Source organism: Lycorma delicatula, chromosome 7 (assembly GCF_047948215.1).
Source record: "Lycorma delicatula isolate Av1 chromosome 7, ASM4794821v1, whole genome shotgun sequence".
Lineage (NCBI taxonomy): Eukaryota > Metazoa > Arthropoda > Insecta > Hemiptera > Fulgoridae > Lycorma > Lycorma delicatula.
Genome location: NC_134461.1, coordinates 1,865,701 through 1,889,098, shown reverse-complemented (window position 1 = coordinate 1,889,098; position 23,398 = coordinate 1,865,701). Strand labels below are relative to the sequence as shown.

The 23,398-nt window shown below is 32.6% G+C and overlaps 1 protein-coding gene across 1 annotated transcript in view; it reads left to right on the top strand.

Moving 5' to 3' along the window:
* The window catches only part of LOC142327291 (uncharacterized), a 106,072-nt gene that overhangs the window by 19,556 nt on the left and 63,118 nt on the right, over positions 1–23,398 (top strand). The window contains exons 4-6 of the mRNA XM_075370192.1: positions 3,200–3,390; positions 10,632–10,945; positions 18,855–19,045. The gene's annotated coding sequence lies outside the window, so the exon portion shown is untranslated. The remainder of the gene's footprint in view (positions 1–3,199; positions 3,391–10,631; positions 10,946–18,854; positions 19,046–23,398) is intronic.

The window sequence follows — 23,398 nt, the reverse complement described above, 5'->3', positions numbered from 1 at the left end:
CGGTAGGTCGCCGCCGCGGCCCCGGTCTTCCGATAAGGAAGACACGGAAGCCCCTCGGGTAGTGGAGCGCCCGAGTGTTGCGGCTTGCACACAAATCCTGCGGGACACCTCTGTCTCGAGCGGTGCGGAAAAGGCGAAAGCTGGATCCGTACAGCGAGGACACGGCATAGGAGGGGGCCCCAAGTCCGAAGGACGCCTCGCTGTGAAGTCGGGAAGGACTGAAAGCAGCAAAGCCGATTCTGTCCCTGAGCGGGATGTTTCTGGGGGGAAACCTGCGTCAAAGAAGGTGACCTCCGGAGCGGATAGCTTGGGGCGGATTGAGGAGATGAGGGCCGAATGGGCCAAAATTTCCTCAAAGAAGGAATCTAGAGTGGCTCTAGAGTTGCACCAATTGGTGGACTCATATTTGAGCCAATGTAGTTTGATGGTTTCCGGGCTGGCTTTAAAATGTGAAGGCCTCCAGGGTGCAAACCTTGCGCTTGACTCGGTCGTAACTCGACTATCAGGCAAGGTAGACCATGTAGTGGAGGGAGTTCGGGGCTTCAAACCCGTAACGGGTGAAGCTTTGGGCGAGCTCCACAAATCAATTAAGAGAGTGGAGGAGAAGGTTAAGAAACCTGTCTCCTTTGCCTCTATAACTGCCGCGCCTGCACCTAAGCGGGTAGGTCCGCCGCCGCCAGCGCAGGCGCCGGCCAAAAGTAAGCGGGCCACTGTAAAAGTGGTCCCTGTTAAGCCTGGTCAGGGGACTTCGTCTGCTATGACGGAGCTAACCCGAAAGAAGATCCTGGACCCGTGGAAAGAAAGGTTCCAAGTTTCCCGGGTCACTAAAACCAGGGATCATGGCATTGTTCTGGAGGTCGTTAACGAGCAGCAGGCAAGACGACTGCTGGAGGCCGATGTTCTGGCCAAGAACGGGCTGAAGGCTCAGCTGCTAGCCGAGCGTAAGCTTCAGATATTGGTTTATGATATGCCGAGGGCAACGCGGGTAGAGGAGCCCGAAATACTCAAAGCGATCCACGGCCAAAATCCTGTGTTGGATATGGCCGTCGAGGACTTCCTTAGGGAAACTAAGGTGATTCGACAGTTGGGGAGGAAGGAATCCCTAAAGAGTCACTAGGTTCTCGAGACCTCGCCAAAGATCCGGCAGGTCTTAGTGGCCGGGGGAAGATTGTTCTTTGGGTGGGCGGCCTGTAGGGTTGTCGACCATATTCAGGTAGCCCGGTGCTTTAAATGTCAGGGCTTTGGGCACACCGCTCTCCGATGCAGAGCGCAGAAGGAGATGTGTGGCCACTGTGCCGCTCCGGGGCACAGGGCAACCAACTGCCCTGCCAAGTCGTCGCCACCAAAGTGTGCCGCCTGCTGCCAGGTGAAAGGTAGCAATACTGGACACAGGGTAGGGGGTAGGCAATGTAAGGCGTAAGTTCGCAGAAGCCAGGATCTTAGGTTTTAATTTAACAAATATGTGAGTAAAAGACTGACTTTAAAAAAACCTGCTATTGATTGCACAAGAAAATACTAATGAAAATAAAAGAAACAAGTACTGCCTTTATATAGGTTTGAAATTCAACATGAACCGATAGGAATAAACATGCAATTACTCATTTACTGCACGTGACAAAATTCATACTGAGCAAGTTAGAACAAGCACCGATAATCCTGTCAATTCATGCAGGATAGGATAAATCACATTAACAAGTCATATGAAATTGACTTAAACATTGATGACTTAAACATTTTAATACATGTTTGAGAAATTCTACATGATTTATAAACTAAACGGCATTTTAAACAGGATGACATAAGCTGTAAATTGGTATAAAAACATACAATATCCAATAATTGGTTTGTTTATAATTAGTGTTCAAAAATTAAAAATATGTTTTTTTTATTTTTTTCTACTTCACTTTTATTTTATGTTGTATTTGTATTTACTGTCGCCCTTTTCTTCATCCCTTTGTTGATAATTGAATAATAATGCTTTGTATATAATAAATACTCATTTGTTTTGACTTATGTATTATAAGTAGTCATCAAAATGTCACATTTGTTGACTGCTACACAGAAGAAAGAAAGGTTGGAACTTGTGTTAGTAAAGTGGCTGTATAACAAAAAATATAAATCAGTTTTTAATTTTTTTATTTCGTACTATTGCTACATTATACACTGGTGTAAAAAATTAAAGGGACTACTATATATTATGATTAAAAATTATTATATTCAAACTGTTTTAACTTTGCAACCAATGGGCTTAGAGAGATGAATAAAAAAAAATTAAAGCTTGAATACTCAACTTTTTAACAGTTTACTTCAGATTTCAAAAATCATCAAATTAAAAAAAAATCTGTGAAAAGAAAAGTTTTAAAAATTTGTAACTTTTTGTTTGTGTTGATCAAGCACAGGGGGGAAACAAAATTTGTTGCAGTAAACTGCATTAAAATTGTTTGAAAGCTTAAGACTTTAGCTTTAATTTATTTTTTTTATATGTCTACAATTTTTTTAAATGGAAATATTCCACTTTAAAGAGAAAAGGCCACTTTTGTCTTCAATGCTGCATATCTCCTGATCTAAGCTACATATTAATGCAAATAAATATGGAAGTTAAAGGATTTTGATGTACTTTAATGAAAAATTGTGAGGTATTTAATGTAGGGTTGCAGTTTTTGGATTTTGTTCAATTTGTCCCAGATATTGAAATCTTTAATGATTGAGTCTGCAACATGATGTTGGGGTAAGCTGAGAGCAGGTGATATATGTTCTTGTAATTTAATTTTTTTTTAATATAGGAATAAGTTCATGATCAAATAATAAGGTCTGATCAAATACAGAAGTGACCATGTAAATTTTGTTTGGATTGCAGTACAGACTTAAGGATTGAAAGATTTGTCATTTCATTTATGATTATTGTTACTAATTAGTGTGTATGTCTCTCTCTCTCTCTCTCTCTCCTTGCTCTCTGTGTGTGTATGTGTATGTGTGTGTTTGTGTGTGTATGCCCTATATAAATGTATATTAGATAACTCAAATTTTATAATGCAAAGTCTTAAATTTTACCTTTTTGTGCATTGCATAAGAGTGTTATTTCCATTGTTAAAAAATGTTTCTGTTAAATGAAATAAAAAAATGTTGATATTCCTGTATTTAAAATGACTTATAGGAAACCTTATGATTTATACTTCTTAATTTATTGTTTTATTTGTAGATGAGTAACATGATTATACAACTGAGAGAGTATGAAACTGGTGAATTTGGTTTAAGTCAAGCAATGGAACAGATTAAGGAGCTAAGAAAACAGAAAGCTGTATGTGATAAACACATTGAACAACTAGTCCAAGCCGGTAATCAGTTGCAAGAGGAAGCTAACCAGCTGGAAGAAGAAAACTTGATCTTACGGTATTATTAGTTATTTTCTCCAAACAGAAATTTTTAATATTTATTTACACTTGTGTGTACATATATATTTAAGTATGTGTATGTAATATATATATATATATATATATATATATATATAGTGTGTGTGTGTGTGTGTGTATGAGGGGCGGGGGTGGTGTCTGTGTGTGTTACATATATTTATAAAAACATAAAATGTTATGAAATTATTAAAAAAGAACAAATATGGATAGCATAATTTTTCATGGGCATTATGATAAAAATATGCACTGCCATAAAAAAGGATATACATTTAACTTCCAAATTTAAACTGCACGTAGTGCTATTTAAAATAGCATTTGGAACCTGTTTTCTAAATGTGATAATCGCACATTGTAGCCTTATTTCACACCTTTTTTTTATTTTTAAGATGCATTTCCGTCAGATGTTCATGGTATTATGAAACAAATTTAGAAGGGATGTAATTTAATACCTTGCTTGCTTATTACTAAAAAATTAAAAATGGTTGACTGAAATTATGCTTGAAATCTTAATATTTTTTATCTGTAATCTTTTATTTAATTTGTTTTTTCTGTTTAATGTAATCTTCAGTAATATAAGTGAAACATTTAGTGATAATTAAAAAAACAAAAAACTACTTCTTTTTTTATGCCAATTTATGTTATTTTATGAACCACAGAAAAAAAAAACATAATTCGTTTAATTAAATAAAAACTATTGTATATGAAGTTAAGGGAGAAATATCTCCTTAATTATTAGGCAAGATAGAAAACATACATTTTTTAAAGATATTTCAATTCTTGGTCTTAATTCTTTTACCTATAATATCTAGATAAAAATATTGTACAAAACTTTATACCTTGTTCAAATTCACAAAATGTTTAGAGTAGTTTTTTCTTCATCAGTTTTATTCATCTTTTTGTCTGCGTTCTTTGGCAGTTCATTTCTTGACTCCTGCAGCTGGCTTTATGTGATCTATTCATTTTAATAAATATTTTTATTAATGTAAACTATTTTAAATGTTGTTTTAAATGATGAATGAGAAATTTGCAACATAAATCTATTTAAATTATAATGTGTGCTGATAAGTATATTTGAGTGTACTCAATTTAATGTAATATTGACATTGAATTTACTACTATAAATACTAAACGTTCCTGAGTTTAATCATTATTAGCTCTCTTTCCTTAACTTATAGTTGTGACATTAAAATTTAATTTTTTACTTGCTTTTCTTCAACTTGCAATGCTTTTTTTTCATGTTTGTCCTCAAATCTTGTATCCTTAATTTAACATATTTCTTGAACTTGCCAGTTGATGAAATTTTTCACAATTACTAAGGTCGGGTGACAATACAATATTCTACCATTACTTTTACAAACATCCCTTCGTACGGGGGTAAATTAAGGGTGCAGGTGTAATAATTTAACATACTTCACTATAAAACTTCATTATGCAAAAACTTTACTATTTTGTTACTTTGTGTAGTAAATGTTTGATTGAAAATTTATTTGATATTTTTTAAATATATTAGAAATTTCAATAGATTATGTTATCTTTTGAAATCCAAATTAACCTACTAATTAAACTCGTGTAATATATGATAATAATTTGATGTATGTCTAAAAAGTATAAAGTAAATTTTTAAAAATTTTTGTACTATATGAACAGTAACTGCCAATCACATTTAAGAAAAGCAGTATATTAAAATATAGGAAAGAAATTTTTAATAAAAAGTAGGAGCTAGTACATGTTACCCAAATATACTAATAGACATTTGAAGAAACCAAAAATTTATTTATTCATTTAACATCAAATTATATATTTTTTGATATGAGTAGTTTGTATGTTTACTTTAATAATGATGTGTAAAATATGATTATTTATTTTAGTTGAAACTTGTGGATCTTGCAATTTAAGTAACAGTGAAACAAGCAAAGCTGTGTATTATTAGTGAAAAAATATTTATAATCGAAAGAAAACAGAGGATTTTCTTTAAAAAAGTCTTTTTTAAGTTGTGCTGTTGAATTAAACAAAGGGTTTTGACCTGAACTAGATATTAGTGCAGAAAATTGGCGGTTACTTATAAGGAAGGTTTTTATTCTTGGTATTACGGTAGTGTAGATGCAAAGCTTGCATAAAGTTGTATCAGTAAATTTCACAGATATACTGTTTAGTTGTTATTGAGCCTTGTAAAGACAGATGTTCTCTAATTAGCAAAAGGAGTTCTCTATTTAAAAATAAGAAATGCAGTTATAGATCTAAACTTGTTGAACCCGGGATTATCTTCAATATTCAGAATTTATAGTCCTGGAACTAGTGCACTTTTTCATGACTAATTTACATCAGGCTGGTAATGTGTTAAAATTTTAGTTTAGTAAGCAACAGACAGAAAATATGAGTAGATTGTGCAGTTGCTTTTATTCATAAGATGATAGTCTTGTAATGGTTTGTGTGATTTTTTTATTCATTTATAACACCTACTTTTATTTTTATATAAATTGTTGGCCACAACTAACACAGAACCAATGAGCAGACATTTTTGTCAACTCAGGATCATGGTAGATGTCCTGATACTAAAGTTTTTGTGAGCTGTTTCTAATTAAATAACCATCTGCTGATTGTTTTTAATGCTTTATATGATAAAATCATGGGAAGTAACAATACCAAATGAAAATAAAGTTATTGTCTGATTTCTTATGTTTTATTTATTATTTTTGTTAAAAAAATATTTAAATAGTTTTATTAAATATGTTTTTGTTATTTTTTAATCTATTTCAAAAATAACAATGTTTATAAGGTTACTTATTTTTACATTGAAATGAAGATATTGTAGTGGACGCTGAGAGAACCTCCAAATGGACCATTGTGGCGAGATGGAATTGCATTGTAAAGATCACTCGTAAATCACCTGACCTGTGATATTAAACCAATAAAAATGTCTGCTGACTGTTTATGTGGTGTTTATTTTAGGTCAATTATAAATTGATAAAATTAAGCCAAGAAAATTATGCTAAGTCTAAAAATAAGCAAAACTCTACAGGAACATGATGCTACAAAGTAATCATGAACTAACCAAAATATCTGCCGATTGGTTCTTTGTTTTTGTGTTGGACTGATATTTTGAGTAAAAAAAAGAATAGCTTGTTATAAATACATAAAAAATCACACAAAACATTAGAGGTTTATCATTTTATTATCAATAAACGCAGTTGCAAAACAGAATTTTTTACTTATCTTTTCTGTCTCCTATTTACTAAACTAAATATTTAACGCACTTCTGCTATTGTGAATTAGTTATAAAAATGTGTGCTAGCTATAGGACTATTACAGTCGAGAGATGAAATTAATAAATAAATAATGTTTTAGTTGTAAATGGCAATGTTAATAATAGTTGTATGAAAACATACACTTAATTAATTTGCTCTGGTATTGTTTTCTTTTTGCTTTAACAAAATTTTTAATTATAAATATTATTATAATAATTATTTTGATATACTAACCTAGAAAAATTGAAGTATCTTCATTTTTAAGATTTTAAATACTTTTAATTATAAGTTGACCTCTTGATTTTTTTTTATTTTAAGTTCCAAAATGTTACATATGCCACAATTTATGGCATTTTATTTATTTGTTTTTATAAGAACATTTTCCAATCACTAATGTATATTTTTTAATGGAATTTCAGAGAAAAATTAGGTTTGGATGTGGATGAAGTATTCACTTAACTAATTATATGACTTTGTTGTAACTACATCAGTATTATTTAGAATTTAAAAGATTCTCAAATCATGAAAATCTTCCCATAGAATTTGACAGTTATCCATAATCATATTTTTGGAAATCTAATTTTTTAGGCACTACAAAAAAAATCATTTGTGGGTGAAATTTTTGATTAGAAAAACAATAAACCCACTGGGTTAGTCTTAGTGGTTAAAATTGTAATCACAAAATCAGCTGATTTTTGAAATTGAGAGTTGTAAGGTTAGAGTCCTTATAAAGACAGTTGCATTTATATGGATTTGAAAGCTAGGACTGTGATTACTGATGGTTTTTGGTGGTTGGGTTTCAATTAACCGCATGTCTCAGGAGTGGTCAGTCTGATTCTGTTCAAGACTATATATATTTACTCTTACACACCAGACTGTGTACAGATGCCTTGGCATCTCTGCAGAATACTGTTGACATCATGTCACTGTGCTGTTACTTTGTTCTGGTATGCATAAAATAAAATAAATAAAATTGATGTAAGATCATTTTCGTTTCTTGTATTATGTGTGCTTCTGAAAAATGTAAGTTGTGTAAGTGATATTAAAAACTATTTAGTACATTATTAGTATTATTAGAATTTTTTTCATTTTTAATAACTTACTAACTTTAACATTGGCCAGGTTGGTAACTATTTCACACACATTTCAAAAAAAAAACAAACACACTTAAATGTTCCAACACACAACCAAATTATTTTACATATTTAATAACAGATTATACAATTTACTTTTCTAGGAAAAAATCTATACATTAAAAAATGTTTAATTATACTAAACAGCTAACAATACAGCTAACTTAATGATAAACTGTTTTCAGTTCACTCACCCTATTTGATAATATGACAAAATCAGAATTTAAGAGTAAGGCCCTTTAAATTCTATCTATATCATTAAGAATGTTTAATATTAAAGAAAACGTTCATATTTAAGAAATCTTGAAGTAAAAGTTCTTGCAAAATTAACATAAAAGTTTCAATTTTGTTACTTCAAGTTTTGGAATTAACAATACAGAATAAAGGCAATTGATTATATCTTTAAATATAAATACTATATCTCTATAATTTTTCACAGACTGGGAAAACTTGCTTCAGACAATGAAATTTTAGACAGAAAAGTCAAATCAGTATTGGATATGGAAGTGGATCAGAGAAATATTGAATGATGAGAAATAAACCATAAAGCTTGGAAATAAAGAATCAATCTTGGGATAGACAATACCATCCAAAGAATATCTTGAGTCCACCCCAAAATGTAGAGTGAATCTTCTTTTACCTACTGTTCTGCAGAACATTAGCACATTTTTACCCAAAATGGGAGATGGATACTACTAATCAATGATTTTGTGTTAACTAGGTTAAAACAAGTTCAGGTTTCTAAAAGAGACAACATTGTCAATCCTTGGTTTTTTATTTAAAAGAAACCAGGTGAATTATGAACTACTCAGCCAGATCTCTGCTGGAGAGTCTTTGTGAATTTATTTTAGGCTTTAAATGAGATGTTGAGTGCAGAATGCTACCTTTAAAATTAATCTGGATTGTAACTTTTCACTAACTGCAAGCTACAACTCTTGACAGAGGAGTGACAGATTAAAAAAAGAAAACTTTTTTACCAAGGAGCAGATTTATGTCACTCTTAGTCAAGTTAAAACTTTAGAGGACATCGCCTTGTCTAATTTGGACCCAAATATGTTATTAAATAGACCACATAATGAGAAAGCTGTAACAGAAATGGTGAGGTTATGTATCTATCCAATTTATAGGTTTCGTTATTGCAATTAGACATTTGGACAATATTTGTGAGTACCCAGTTAAAAAAAGTGTTTACAATAATTATAGAATATTATTTATTGCAAAATTATAATATTTAACTCGATTCATACACGGTAATGTCAGCTGAGAGCTTGTTGTATGACTACTTAATAATATTACAAAATTAGAATTTATTATTGCATGCATAATATAAATATTTATATTGTAATTTTGCTATTAAGGATATATATATTTTATTAAAATGTACTACTGAAATTTTAATAAAGAAAAACATACTAACAGCAGAATGTATTTTTAGTTTTAGTTTCAACAACTATTCCATGTCGATCCTAAATGTACTAATTAATAATATTAACACTGAACTTATCAAATGGCATGCTGTTTACACATCATCCTGATCCCTTGGGGAAAGATACCCTCATCACCCCCTCTGTTCCAAGACCTTATGGGCTTTACCAGAGGTCATCTTCGAAACCTCGGCTTTTGACATATTCCTGTCTGCTTCAGCCAGGATGTCACCGATGCAAATGCCACAAGTGACATTCCCATCGATGTACTACTATTTAATGAACTCAAAGCAAAACACATCTCACTGAGTTTTAAGCAAGACTGACAATACCTAACTAAACAAAAGAATTGAACTCCTCAAGCTTCTCTAAATTCCACCGATTCATCTGACACCTTTTCTTCAGGTTTTTAAACCCCAATCTACATTTCATTATCACCAAATTATGGTCGCTATCAATGTCTGCTCCAGGGTAAGTTTTGCAGTCAACGAGTTGATTTCTAAATCTTTGCTTAACCATTATATAATCTATCTGATATGTTGCAGTATCGCCTGGCTTTTTCCAAGTGTACATTCTTCTATTATGATTTTTAAATTGGGTGTTGGCAATTACTAAATTATACTTCATGCAAAACTCTATAAGTCGGTCCCCTCTTTCATTCCTTTTGCCCAGCCCGTATTCACCCACTATATTTTTCCTTCCTTGCCTTTTCCAATGCTTGCATTTCAATCTCCAACTATTATTAAATTTTCATCTCCTTTTACATGTTTAATTGCTTCATCAATCTCTTCGTATACACACTCTACCTCATCATCATCATGGGCGCTTGTAGGCATATAGACGTTAACAATCGTTGTCGGTTTTGATTTTATCCTTATTACAATGATTCTATCGCTATGCCTTTTGAAATACTCTACTCCATTCCCTATCTTCTTGTTCATGATGAAACGTACTCCTGCCTGCCCATAATTTGAAGCTGAGTTAATTATTCTAAAATCACCTGACCAAAAGTCGCCTTCCTCTTCAAGAAATATAATAATATCTTTCATACTTATAAAAAATAAAGAAAAATGTGACTTCTGTATCCTAATTTAAATTTGAATAATACGACTAGGTTCTGTGAAGAATTCAAACTTAATTATTCAGTTAACCCTTAATTAATTAAGAACTTTCTAATAGCAAAACTCTTGTCTTTTTGTACCGTAAAGTAATCAAATTAATTGTGTATTTTCATACTTTTGCATGCTAAATTATTGAAAGTGTATATAATTTAATATAAATTTCCCTTTCATCTAATCAAAACAATCTTCAGTTATACAATTGTACTACGAATACCATTCCAGATGTTTGTAGTATTAAGTATAGCTACTTTATTGTATTTGGCGTGAATAAAAATATATTTAATGTTACATGTTGCAGGCACATTTTCATTTTCTGGTGGCCAGTAATTTTTCATTACATCTAATACCGAGTTGGATTAATGGCTTTCATAATCTGCCGTCATGTGAATTCACTTAAATATACTATGATGCAATATGATGCCCATAGTAGTACTAGGATCATTAATGAAATGAAAATTAAAATTTTTATAATTTATAAATGAAACATAATATCTATTATGTTTTTCTATATATGCAAATTTAGTGTGTTTTAATTTTACAATGTTGCATATTTAACTGCTGTATTTACTCACGGATTTTCATCCTCATCATTGAAAAGAACATTTTCAACAGGTAAACTTTAAAAAGAGGTCTGTACAATTAAAAATACCTCAATACTTTTAATAGATGTTTTTAAAGAATATTTAAAATGACTCTTGGTTTAACAAGTAGTAATATTTTTGAATGACCACAAGGTAAAAATTGAGATGGTTTTAATAACAGAAATGTGAATAATTCTTATTACTTTGGATGTCTATTAATTTAAGCGCTGATATTTTGAAGCAGACTATAGTGTGCAGAAATTATCATAAATTAGAATATTTTATTAAAATACTTATTTTAAAAAGAAAATACATTATAAGGAAAATCATACGGTTCTTCAAGGGAAAAGTGTCTGTGTGCATATGTAGAATTGTGTGCTAGTATTATATTCTAATAACCTAATAAACTATTGTATTTTATTGTATTCTCTTAATGAAAATGGTAATGCAAAGACTAAAAAATAATACCGATCATTTCATGTTAAATGTTCTATGTTTAGATATAATGCTTCTACATTTGTCAGTTTAATTTTGTTAATTTTTTCAAATTATAAAAATGCAGGATAAAAATAATAAGAAATTTAAATCAGGATAAAGTAAACATCTTATTAATGTAATTGTAGCTAATATTAAATCTATTAACATCTGGAGAAAATTTGTTATATAGAGTATAAATCCTACCGTAAACTGGCTTCTGTACATTTTTTTACTATAATAAATTATAAACTAGCAATTTTTTAAATTTCTTATTTGTACTGTGAAGTTTAAAATTCTGTGAATTAATTTTTTGTGAAAAATCTTTTATTTCTTTGTCGAATTTCACATTTCTTTTTTTTTAATGCTGTACACATTCATTAATATCCGTGAATCAGATTTCTATGATTAGAGAACCGTATAAATATATTACCCTTTAAATAAATTGTTGTATTTGAATCAAAATGTTCGGTCAATTTTATTTTTTTTTGCATTACATGTATTAAACAGTATATTTTCTAAACCACAGTTACTAATTGTACAGAATAAGCTACTTCACAACTCATGAATTGTATTCATAATCTTGTGTTATAATATTTTTTTGGAAAAGTCAAGGTCTGAGCATTGAAAACATCTGCCAAGTATCATCAGGTATGCTGTCATAACAGCATACCTTTGGTCATTCAGGTTCATCATTATATATTTTTCTATTTATTATATTCAGGAAACCTTTTTTTGGTAATTTCTCGCTTTATAATGGTACAATTGTGGTCAATCTGTATATGATATGTTGTGAAAATATTTCTTTCTATTAAAGTTCATATTATTCTACATTGTTGGTTGCTATAAAATGTGCAGCTGCAAAATATAGTGTATGCATTACTGATTAGTACTAATTACTACTGATTATACAATACCGAGCTACAATCATGTGTTGAATGTCACTATTGTCAAGAATTCCTAAAACTTATACAGTAACCTTTTTTTGTTTTGTTTGAAAGTTTCTCTTTTCAAATTCTAATGAACTATGAAATTTATTAAAAAGTGATTATCTTCATTCTAATTCTAACCAACAGTTTTTTTGTCTTATTTCTAAAATATTTTACTTTCTTCCTTTTTTTTAATCTTAACTACATAGGTGTTTTATCCATTTTTTATTACGTAGCAAAGAAGCAGATGTATAAAACAGAAATGTAGTTACAGTAATATATACATATTTATATGCATTTTTTTTTGTAAACTACGCACAATGCAAAAAAAGTTACTCAAATTGGAGGGGGACACCTCATAGTGACATGGATTTAATCTTTTAATTGACCTTAACTGTTATTTCAAGGTTAACATGATTTTTTCAAATGGAATGACATATTTTTGACCCCCGCTAATAAGAAGAGCAGAAAATTCTACATTGAAATATGTGGTCACAGTATGATCTTTGAAATTATTTCAGGGGGTTTCATTTTAATCGCCCCAGGCGATTTTCTTGTAAACTACATACAATATAAAAAAATTACCTAAACAAAAGCTACTCAGATTGCAAGGGGCATCTCTTGGTGACCTTGGACTTGATGACCTTATTTCAAGGTTAATATGATGCTTTCAAATGGAATGACCTACTTTTGACCACACTCATGAAAAGAGCAGAAAATTTTACATTGAAATATGTAGGTCACACATATGACCATGGGCTTTTTTTTCAAGGTCATACGGTTTTCCATCAGTGATAGTGTTGTAAGAGTTACGTGCTTTTGAAGGTCATATAATGATATTCCTGGAATATTTGTATTTCAGGCCAGTTATCTCGCAAACTGTGGGAAAGAACATAAAAATGACTACACTATCATCTAACACTATATCTGATTGTTAGTTGTATGACTTTTAAAAAATATCCAAGGTCATATGTGTGACTATATATTCAATGTAGAATTTTCTGCTCTTTTCAGTGATGGGTTCAAAAATAGGTAATTCCATTTGAAAAAATTGTGCTTTCCTTGAAATAAAGTCAAGGTCACCATGAGATGTCGCCCCTCCAATCTGAGTAACTTTTATTTAGGTAATTTTTTTGTATTGTGTGTAGTTTACGAGAAAATTTACTGGGGTAATTAAGATGAAACACCCTGAAAAAAGGTACAAGGTATGACCTTGTACCTTGTGACCAGATATTTCAATATAAAATTTTCTACTCTTTTCATTTCTGGAGTCAAAAATATGTCATTCTATTTGAAAAAATCATGTTAACTTTGAAATAATAGTCAAGGTCACCATGAGATGTCCCCCTTCAATCTGAGGAACTTTTGATGAAGCCATTTTTTGTATTGTGTGTATTTTATGAGAAAATCACCTGGGGCAATGAAAATTAAACACTGTGTATGTGTGTGTGTGTGTGGTCAGTTTTGGCTCAATTAACTATTTCTTGGGACACTTCAATGTTGTTTCCGCTGGTCTGACTACAATTTTGGAATGAATTTTGTGAACACTTGACACATATTCAAATCTTAATTTAAAATTCACTGAACCACATAGAAACTTAAATTCAGTTCATCAGCTATCTCCCTAATTGAAAGTCTGTGGTCAGACGTGCTAAATTGTGAACTTTTACAATGTTTTCATTGTTTTTTGAAGTGGAAGGACAGTTGGACCAGTATCATCTTCGACCGATTTGTGGCCATCTTTTAAGCTGTTTTTAAAAGTTCATAAGTATCAGAAGCTGATTTTCCAGTTTTCAAATAAAATTTGACACAAAGTCGTTCCATTTTTTATCCATTTTGCAAAATCAATAAATCACCAAAAATCGAAACATGTCTGCACTCACTCTCTACTAAACAAAAATACTGTGGTAATCTTTTAAGGGTGTTTCAAGGACAAATAAGCTTCCCTCTCCCACCTGTGGGCAAACCTACCCCCTCCTACTGAGCAGTGTTGGCACCCATACCTCATATCAAAATGTTCAAAATTATTCTTTCACTAATATCATTGGTCGACAATGATTTTGTTACACGGTCAATTTGCTGAAGCTTATTTATTTTTGGGTGCTAATTCTGAATATAAAGTCAGAATTCTCCTATCAGCCTCAGATTTTTTTTGCAATTGCCCTTCCTATTTTCCAGCAATGTACATTATATTATAAGAGGTTACTTCTCTTCTCGGCCTCTGGCCCCGTGCTGTAAAACTTGTGTTTTTTGCAACCGGTGCATAATTTGATTCTGCTAGTACAGCGTTCTACGTTCTCGTCGTCGGGGTTGACAACGATCAGCAGCGGTCAGTCAACCTGCGTTGCTGTGGAGTTTTGACAAAGCGGCGACGTAGTGTGTTGCAGTAGTGCTGCTGTCGGCCAAATAAGGACGTTTCCTTTGTAACATCGTGTCCCCATACGTAGTTGGTGAGGCCTAAATATATTTAGATCCTCTGGCAGGTTCGAGAAGCGGTTTCCGCTCCGACCTTGCCGGTGGAAGGAGCTTTTAGCTTTTTGACTCCTCGGGTGGACTGCGGAACAGACGGTCCGTTTGGGGTGTGAGAGGTTAGACGCTCACCTGGTATTGTGGTAGGTGTTAGATTCGTTCAAGCTGTGAATTGTAGTTCCTGGCAACACAGCTGGTGTATTGCTAAATTGTTCAGCGATGGAGCAACCCGGGGGAGGTTGTTTGGAGGACTTGGTCGGTTTGGCCAAGGACCTGGTTTCCGGTGACCCCTTCATGCCGAGGAGGTCAATCGGTAGGTCGCCGCCGCGGCCCCGGTCTTCCGATAAGGAAGACACGGAAGCCCCTCGGGTAGTGGAGCGCCCGAGTGTTGCGGCTTGCACACAAATCCTGCGGGACACCTCTGTCTCGAGCGGTGCGGAAAAGGCGAAAGCTGGATCCGTACAGCGAGGACACGGCATAGGAGGGGGCCCCAAGTCCGAAGGACGCCTCGCTGTGAAGTCGGGAAGGACTGAAAGCAGCAAAGCCGATTCTGTCCCTGAGCGGGATGTTTCTGGGGGGAAACCTGCGTCAAAGAAGGTGACCTCCGGAGCGGATAGCTTGGGGCGGATTGAGGAGATGAGGGCCGAATGGGCCAAAATTTCCTCAAAGAAGGAATCTAGAGTGGCTCTAGAGTTGCACCAATTGGTGGACTCATATTTGAGCCAATGTAGTTTGATGGTTTCCGGGCTGGCTTTAAAATGTGAAGGCCTCCAGGGTGCAAACCTTGCGCTTGACTCGGTCGTAACTCGACTATCAGGCAAGGTAGACCATGTAGTGGAGGGAGTTCGGGGCTTCAAACCCGTAACGGGTGAAGCTTTGGGCGAGCTCCACAAATCAATTAAGAGAGTGGAGGAGAAGGTTAAGAAACCTGTCTCCTTTGCCTCTATAACTGCCGCGCCTGCACCTAAGCGGGTAGGTCCGCCGCCGCCAGCGCAGGCGCCGGCCAAAAGTAAGCGGGCCACTGTAAAAGTGGTCCCTGTTAAGCCTGGTCAGGGGACTTCGTCTGCTATGACGGAGCTAACCCTAAAGAAGATCCAGGACCCGTGGAAAGAAAGGTTCCAAGTTTCCCGGGTCACTAAAACCAGGGATCATGGCATTGTTCTGGAGGTCGTTAACGAGCAGCAGGCAAGACGACTGCTGGAGGCCGATGTTCTGGCCAAGAACGGGCTGAAGGCTCAGCTGCTAGCCGAGCGTAAGCTTCAGATATTGGTTTATGATATGCCGAGGGCAACGCGGGTAGAGGAGCCCGAAATACTCAAAGCGATCCACGGCCAAAATCCTGTGTTGGATATGGCCGTCGAGGACTTCCTTAGGGAAACTAAGGTGATTCGACAGTTGGGGAGGAAGGAATCCCTAAAGAGTCACTAGGTTCTCGAGACCTCGCCAAAGATCCGGCAGGTCTTAGTGGCCGGGGGAAGATTGTTCTTTGGGTGGGCGGCCTGTAGGGTTGTCGACCATATTCAGGTAGCCCGGTGCTTTAAATGTCAGGGCTTTTGGGCACACCGCTCTCCGATGCAGAGCGCAGAAGGAGATGTGTGGCCACTGTGCCGCTCCGGGGCACAGGGCAACCAACTGCCCTGCCAAGTCGTCGCCACCAAAGTGTGCCGCCTGCTGCCAGGTGAAAGGTAGCAATACTGGACACAGGGTAGGGGGTAGGCAATGTAAGGCGTACGATATAGCCCGAGCGAGAGCTGTTAACAACACAGCTTATGGCGACGCCTGAACGGTCAGAAGCCGTTGGGGACATCTTTCACCAGTTCGAACGCCTGCGCCTGGGGCAGATTAATCTGCACCATTCCCGGGCCACGAGTGAGGCCATGAGGCTCCTTGAGGAGTACAACCTCGAGGTCCTCTTGGTCCAGGAGCCGTACGCGGTCGCGGATAGGGTGGTCAGCTTTCACGGGGTGAAAGTTATTAATACTCGTGGGGGACGGCCGCTCTCTGCGGTCGTGGTGAGCTCTGACTCTTTGGGTGTCTTCTGGATGCCTCAGTGGTCTGATGAGCAACTCACCGTCATGCGGATCACGAGGGGTACGCTCGATGTCGTACTTGTGTCGGGATACTTCCAGCTTGGATGGAGTATCGATGACTTGCTGGCGAAGTTGGGGAGGATTCTGGACGGTCTCCCGGGCACCAGAGTGTTGGTTGCGCTGGACGCAAACGCCAAGTCTACTGCCTGGGGTTCACCACTCACAAACCCCAGAGGCGCTGGTCTCGAACAGTTCGCAGAAGCCAGGATCTTAGGTTTTAATTTAACAAATATGTGAGTAAAAGACTGACTTTAAAAAAACCTGCTATTGATTGCACAAGAAAATACTAATGAAAATAAAAGAAACAAGTACTGCCTTTATATAGGTTTGAAATTCAACATGAACCGATAGGAATAAACATGCAATTACTCATTTACTGCACGTGACAAAATTCATACTGAGCAAGTTAGAACAAGCACCGATAATCCTGTCAATTCATGCAGGATAGGATAAATCACATTAACAAGTCATATGAAATTGACTTAAACATTGATGACTTAAACATTTTAATACATGTTTGAGAAATTCTACATGATTTATAAACTAAACGGCATTTTAAACAGGATGACATAAGCTGTAAATTGGTATAAAAACATACAATATCCAATAATTGGTTTGTTTATAATTAGTGTTCAAAAATTAAAAATATGTTTTTTTTATTTTTTTCTACTTCACTTTTATTTTATGTTGTATTTGTATTTACTGTCGCCCTTTTCTTCATCCCTTTGTTGATAATTGAATAATAATGCTTTGTATATAATAAATACTCATTTGTTTTGACTTATGTATTATAAGTAGTCATCAAAATGTCACATTTGTTGACTGCTACACAGAAGAAAGAAAGGTTGGAACTTGTGTTAGTAAAGTGGCTGTATAACAAAAAATATAAATCAGTTTTTAATTTTTTTATTTCGTACTATTGCTACATTATACACTGGTGTAAAAAATTAAAGGGACTGCTATATATTATGATTAAAAATTATTATATTCAAACTGTTTTAACTTTGCAACCAATGGGCTTAGAGAGATGAATAAAAAAAAATTAAAGCTTGAATACTCAACTTTTTAACAGTTTACTTCAGATTTCAAAAATCATCAAATTAAAAAAAAATCTGTGAAAAGAAAAGTTTTAAAAATTTGTAACTTTTTGTTTGTGTTGATCAAGCACAGGAGGGAAACAAAATTTGTTGCAGTAAACTGCATTAAAATTGTTTGAAAGCTTAAGACTTTAGCTTTAATTTATTTTTTTTATATGTCTACAATTTTTTTAAATGGAAATATTCCACTTTAAAGAGAAAAGGCCACTTTTGTCTTCAATGCTGCATATCTCCTGATCTAAGCTACATATTAATGCAAATAAATATGGAAGTTAAAGGATTTTGATGTACTTTAATGAAAAATTGTGAGGTATTTAATGTAGGGTTGCAGTTTTTGGATTTTGTTCAATTTGTCCCAGATATTGAAATCTTTAATGATTGAGTCTGCAACATGATGTTGGGGTAAGCTGAGAGCAGGTGATATATGTTCTTGTAATTTAATTTTTTTTTAATATAGGAATAAGTTCATGATCAAATAATAAGGTCTGATCAAATACAGAAGTGACCATGTAAATTTTGTTTGGATTGCAGTACAGACTTAAGGATTGAAAGATTTGTCATTTCATTTATGATTATTGTTACTAATTAGTGTGTATGTCTCTCTCTCTCTCTCTCTCTCTCTCTCTCCTTGCTCTCTGTGTGTGTATGTGTATGTGTGTGTTTGTGTGTGTATGCCCTATATAAATGTATATTAGATAACTCAAATTTTATAATGCAAAGTCTTAAATTTTACCTTTTTGTGCATTGCATAAGAGTGTTATTTCCATTGTTAAAAAATGTTTCTGTTAAATGAAATAAAAAAATGTTGATATTCCTGTATTTAAAATGACTTATAGGAAACCTTATGATTTATACTTCTTAATTTATTGTTTTATTTGTAGATGAGTAACATGATTATACAACTGAGAGAGTATGAAACTGGTGAATTTGGTTTAAGTCAAGCAATGGAACAGATTAAGGAGCTAAGAAAACAGAAAGCTGTATGTGATAAACACATTGAACAACTAGTCCAAGCCGGTAATCAGTTGCAAGAGGAAGCTAACCAGCTGGAAGAAGAAAACTTGATCTTACGGTATTATTAGTTATTTTCTCCAAACAGAAATTTTTAATATTTATTTACACTTGTGTGTACATATATATTTAAGTATGTGTATGTAATATATATATATATATATATATATATATATAGTGTGTGTGTGTGTGTGTGTGTGTGTGTATGAGGGGGGGGGGGTGGTGTCTGTGTGTGTTACATATATTTATAAAAACATAAAATGTTATGAAATTATTAAAAAAGAACAAATATGGATAGCATAATTTTTCATGGGCATTATGATAAAAATATGCACTGCCATAAAAAAGGATATACATTTAACTTCCAAATTTAAACTGCACGTAGTGCTATTTAACATAGCATTTGGAACCTGTTTTCTAAATGTGATAATCGCACATTGTAGCCTTATTTCACACCTTTTTTTTATTTTTAAGATGCATTTCCGTCAGATGTTCATGGTATTATGAAACAAATTTAGAAGGGATGTAATTTAATACCTTGCTTGCTTATTACTAAAAAATTAAAAATGGTTGACTGAAATTATGCTTGAAATCTTAATATTTTTTATCTGTAATCTTTTATTTAATTTGTTTTTTCTGTTTAATGTAATCTTCAGTAATATAAGTGAAACATTTAGTGATAATTAAAAAAACAAAAAACTACTTCTTTTTTTATGCCAATTTATGTTATTTTATGAACCACAGAAAAAAAATAACATAATTCGTTTAATTAAATAAAAACTATTGTATATGAAGTTAAGGGAGAAATATCTCCTTAATTATTAGGCAAGATAGAAAACATACATTTTTTAAAGATATTTCAATTCTTGGTCTTAATTCTTTTACCTATAATATCTAGATAAAAATATTGTACAAAACTTTATACCTTGTTCAAATTCACAAAATGTTTAGAGTAGTTTTTTCTTCATCAGTTTTATTCATCTTTTTGTCTGCGTTCTTTGGCAGTTCATTTCTTGACTCCTGCAGCTGGCTTTATGTGATCTATTCATTTTAATAAATATTTTTATTAATGTAAACTATTTTAAATGTTGTTTTAAATGATGAATGAGAAATTTGCAACATAAATCTATTTAAATTATAATGTGTGCTGATAAGTATATTTGAGTGTACTCAATTTAATGTAATATTGACATTGAATTTACTACTATAAATACTAAACGTTCCTGAGTTTAATCATTATTAGCTCTCTTTCCTTAACTTATAGTTGTGACATTAAAATTTAATTTATTACTTGCTTTTCTTCAACTTGCAATGCTTTTTTTTCATGTTTGTCCTCAAATCTTGTATCCTTAATTTAACATATTTCTTGAACTTGCCAGTTGATGAAATTTTTCACAATTACTAAGGTCGGGTGACAATACAATATTCTACCATTACTTTTACAAACATCCCTTCGTACGGGGGTAAATTAAGGGTGCAGGTGTAATAATTTAACATACTTCACTATAAAACTTCATTATGCAAAAACTTTACTATTTTGTTACTTTGTGTAGTAAATGTTTGATTGAAAATTTATTTGATATTTTTTAAATATATTAGAAATTTCAATAGATTATGTTATCTTTTGAAATCCAAATTACCCTACTAATTAAACTCGTGTAATATATGATAATAATTTGATGTATGTCTAAAAAGTATAAAGTAAATTTTTAAAAATTTTTGTAATATATGAACAGTAACTGCCAATCACATTTAAGAAAAGCAGTATATTAAAATATAGGAAAGAAATTTTTAATAAAAAGTAGGAGCTAGTACATGTTACCCAAATATACTAATAGACATTTGAAGAAACCAAAAATTTATTTATTCATTTAACATCAAATTATATATTTTTTGATATGAGTAGTTTGTATGTTTACTTTAATAATGATGTGTAAAATATGATTATTTATTTTAGTTGAAACTTGTGGATCTTGCAATTTAAGTAACAGTGAAACAAGCAAAGCTGTGTATTATTAGTGAAAAAATATTTATAATCGAAAGAAAACAGAGGATTTTCTTTAAAAAAGTCTTTTTTAAGTTGTGCTGTTGAATTAAACAAAGGGTTTTGACCTGAACTAGATATTAGTGCAGAAAATTGGCGGTTACTTATAAGGAAGGTTTTTATTCTTGGTATTACGGTTGTGTAGATACAAAGCTTGCATAAAGTTGTATCAGTAAATTTCACAGATATACTGTTTAGTTGTTATTGAGCCTTGTAAAGACAGATGTTCTCTAATTAGCAAAAGGAGTTCTCTATTTAAAAATAAGAAATGCAGTTATAGATCTAAACTTGTTGAACCCGGGATTATCTTCAATATTCAGAATTTATAGTCCTGGAACTAGTGCACTTTTTCATGACTAATTTACATCAGGCTGGTAATGTGTTAAAATTTTAGTTTAGTAAGCAACAGACAGAAAATATGAGTAGATTGTGCAGTTGCTTTTATTCATAAGATGATAGTCTTGTAATGGTTTGTGTGATTTTTTTATTCATTTATAACACCTAATTTTATTTTTATATAAATTGTTGGCCACAACTAACACAGAACCAATGAGCAGACATTTTTGTCAACTCAGGATCATGGTAGATGTCCTGATACTAAAGTTTTTGTGAGCTGTTTCTAATTAAATAACCATCTGCTGATTGTTTTTAATGTTTTATATGATAAAATCATGGGAAGTAACAATACCAAATGAAAATAAAGTTATTGTCTGATTTCTTATGTTTTATTTATTATTTTTGTTAAAAAAATATTTAAATAGTTTTATTAAATATGTTTTTGTTATTTTTTAATCTATTTCAAAAATAACAATGTTTATTAGGTTACATATTTTTACATTGAAATGAAGATATTGTAGTGGACGCTGAGAGAACCTCCAAATGGACCATTGTGGCGAGATGGAATTGCATTGTAAAGATCACTCGTAAATCATCTGACCTGTGATATTAAACCAATAAAAATGTCTGCTGACTGTTTATGTGGTGTTTATTTTAGGTCAATTATAAATTGATAAAATTAAGCCAAGAAAATTATGCTAAGTCTAAAAATAAGCAAAACTCTACAGGAACATGATGCTACAAAGTAATCATGAACTAACCAAAATATCTGCCGATTGGTTCTTTGTTTTTGTGTTGGACTGATATTTTGAGTAAAAAAAAGAATAGCTTGTTATAAATACATAAAAAATCACACAAAACATTAGAGGTTTATCATTTTATTATCAATAAACGCAGTTGCAAAACAGAATTTTTTACTTATCTTTTCTGTCTCCTATTTACTAAACTAAATATTTAACGCACTTCTGCTATTGTGAATTAGTTATAAAAATGTGTGCTAGCTATAGGACTATTACAGTCGAGAGATGAAATTAATAAATAAATAATGTTTTAGTTGTAAATGGCAATGTTAATAATAGTTGTATGAAAACATACACTTAATTAATTTGCTCTGGTATTGTTTTCTTTTTGCTTTAACAAAATTTTTAATTATAAATATTATTATAATAATTATTTTGATATACTAACCTAGAAAAATTGAAGTATCTTCATTTTTAAGATTTTAAATACTTTTAATTATAAGTTGACCTCTTGATTTTTTTTTATTTTAAGTTCCAAAATGTTACATATGCCACAATTTATGGCATTTTATTTATTTGTTTTTATAAGAACATTTTCCAATCACTAATGTATATTTTTTAATGGAATTTCAGAGAAAAATTAGGTTTGGATGTGGATGAAGTATTCACTTAACTAATTATATGACTTTGTTGTAACTACATCAGTATTATTTAGAATTTAAAAGATTCTCAAATCATGAAAATCTTCCCATAGAATTTGACAGTTATCCATAATCATATTTTTGGAAATCTAATTTTTTAGGCACTACAAAAACAATCATTTGTGGGTGAAATTTTTGATTAGAAAAACAATAAACCCACTGGGTTAGTCTTAGTGGTTAAAATTGTAATCACAAAATCAGCTGATTTTTGAAATTGAAAGTTGTAAGGTTAGAGTCCTTATAAAGACAGTTGCATTTATATGGATTTGAAAGCTAGGACTGTGATTACTGATGGTTTTTGGTGGTTGGGTTTCAATTAACCGCATGTCTCAGGAGTGGTCAGTCTGATTCTGTTCAAGACTATATATATTTACTCTTACACACCAGACTGTGTACAGATGCCTTGGCATCTCTGCAGAATACTGTTGACATCATGTCACTGTGCTGTTACTTTGTTCTGGTATGCATAAAATAAAATAAATAAAATTGATGTAAGATCATTTTCGTTTCTTGTATTATGTGTGCTTCTGAAAAATGTAAGTTGTGTAAGTGATATTAAAAACTATTTAGTACATTATTAGTATTATTAGAAT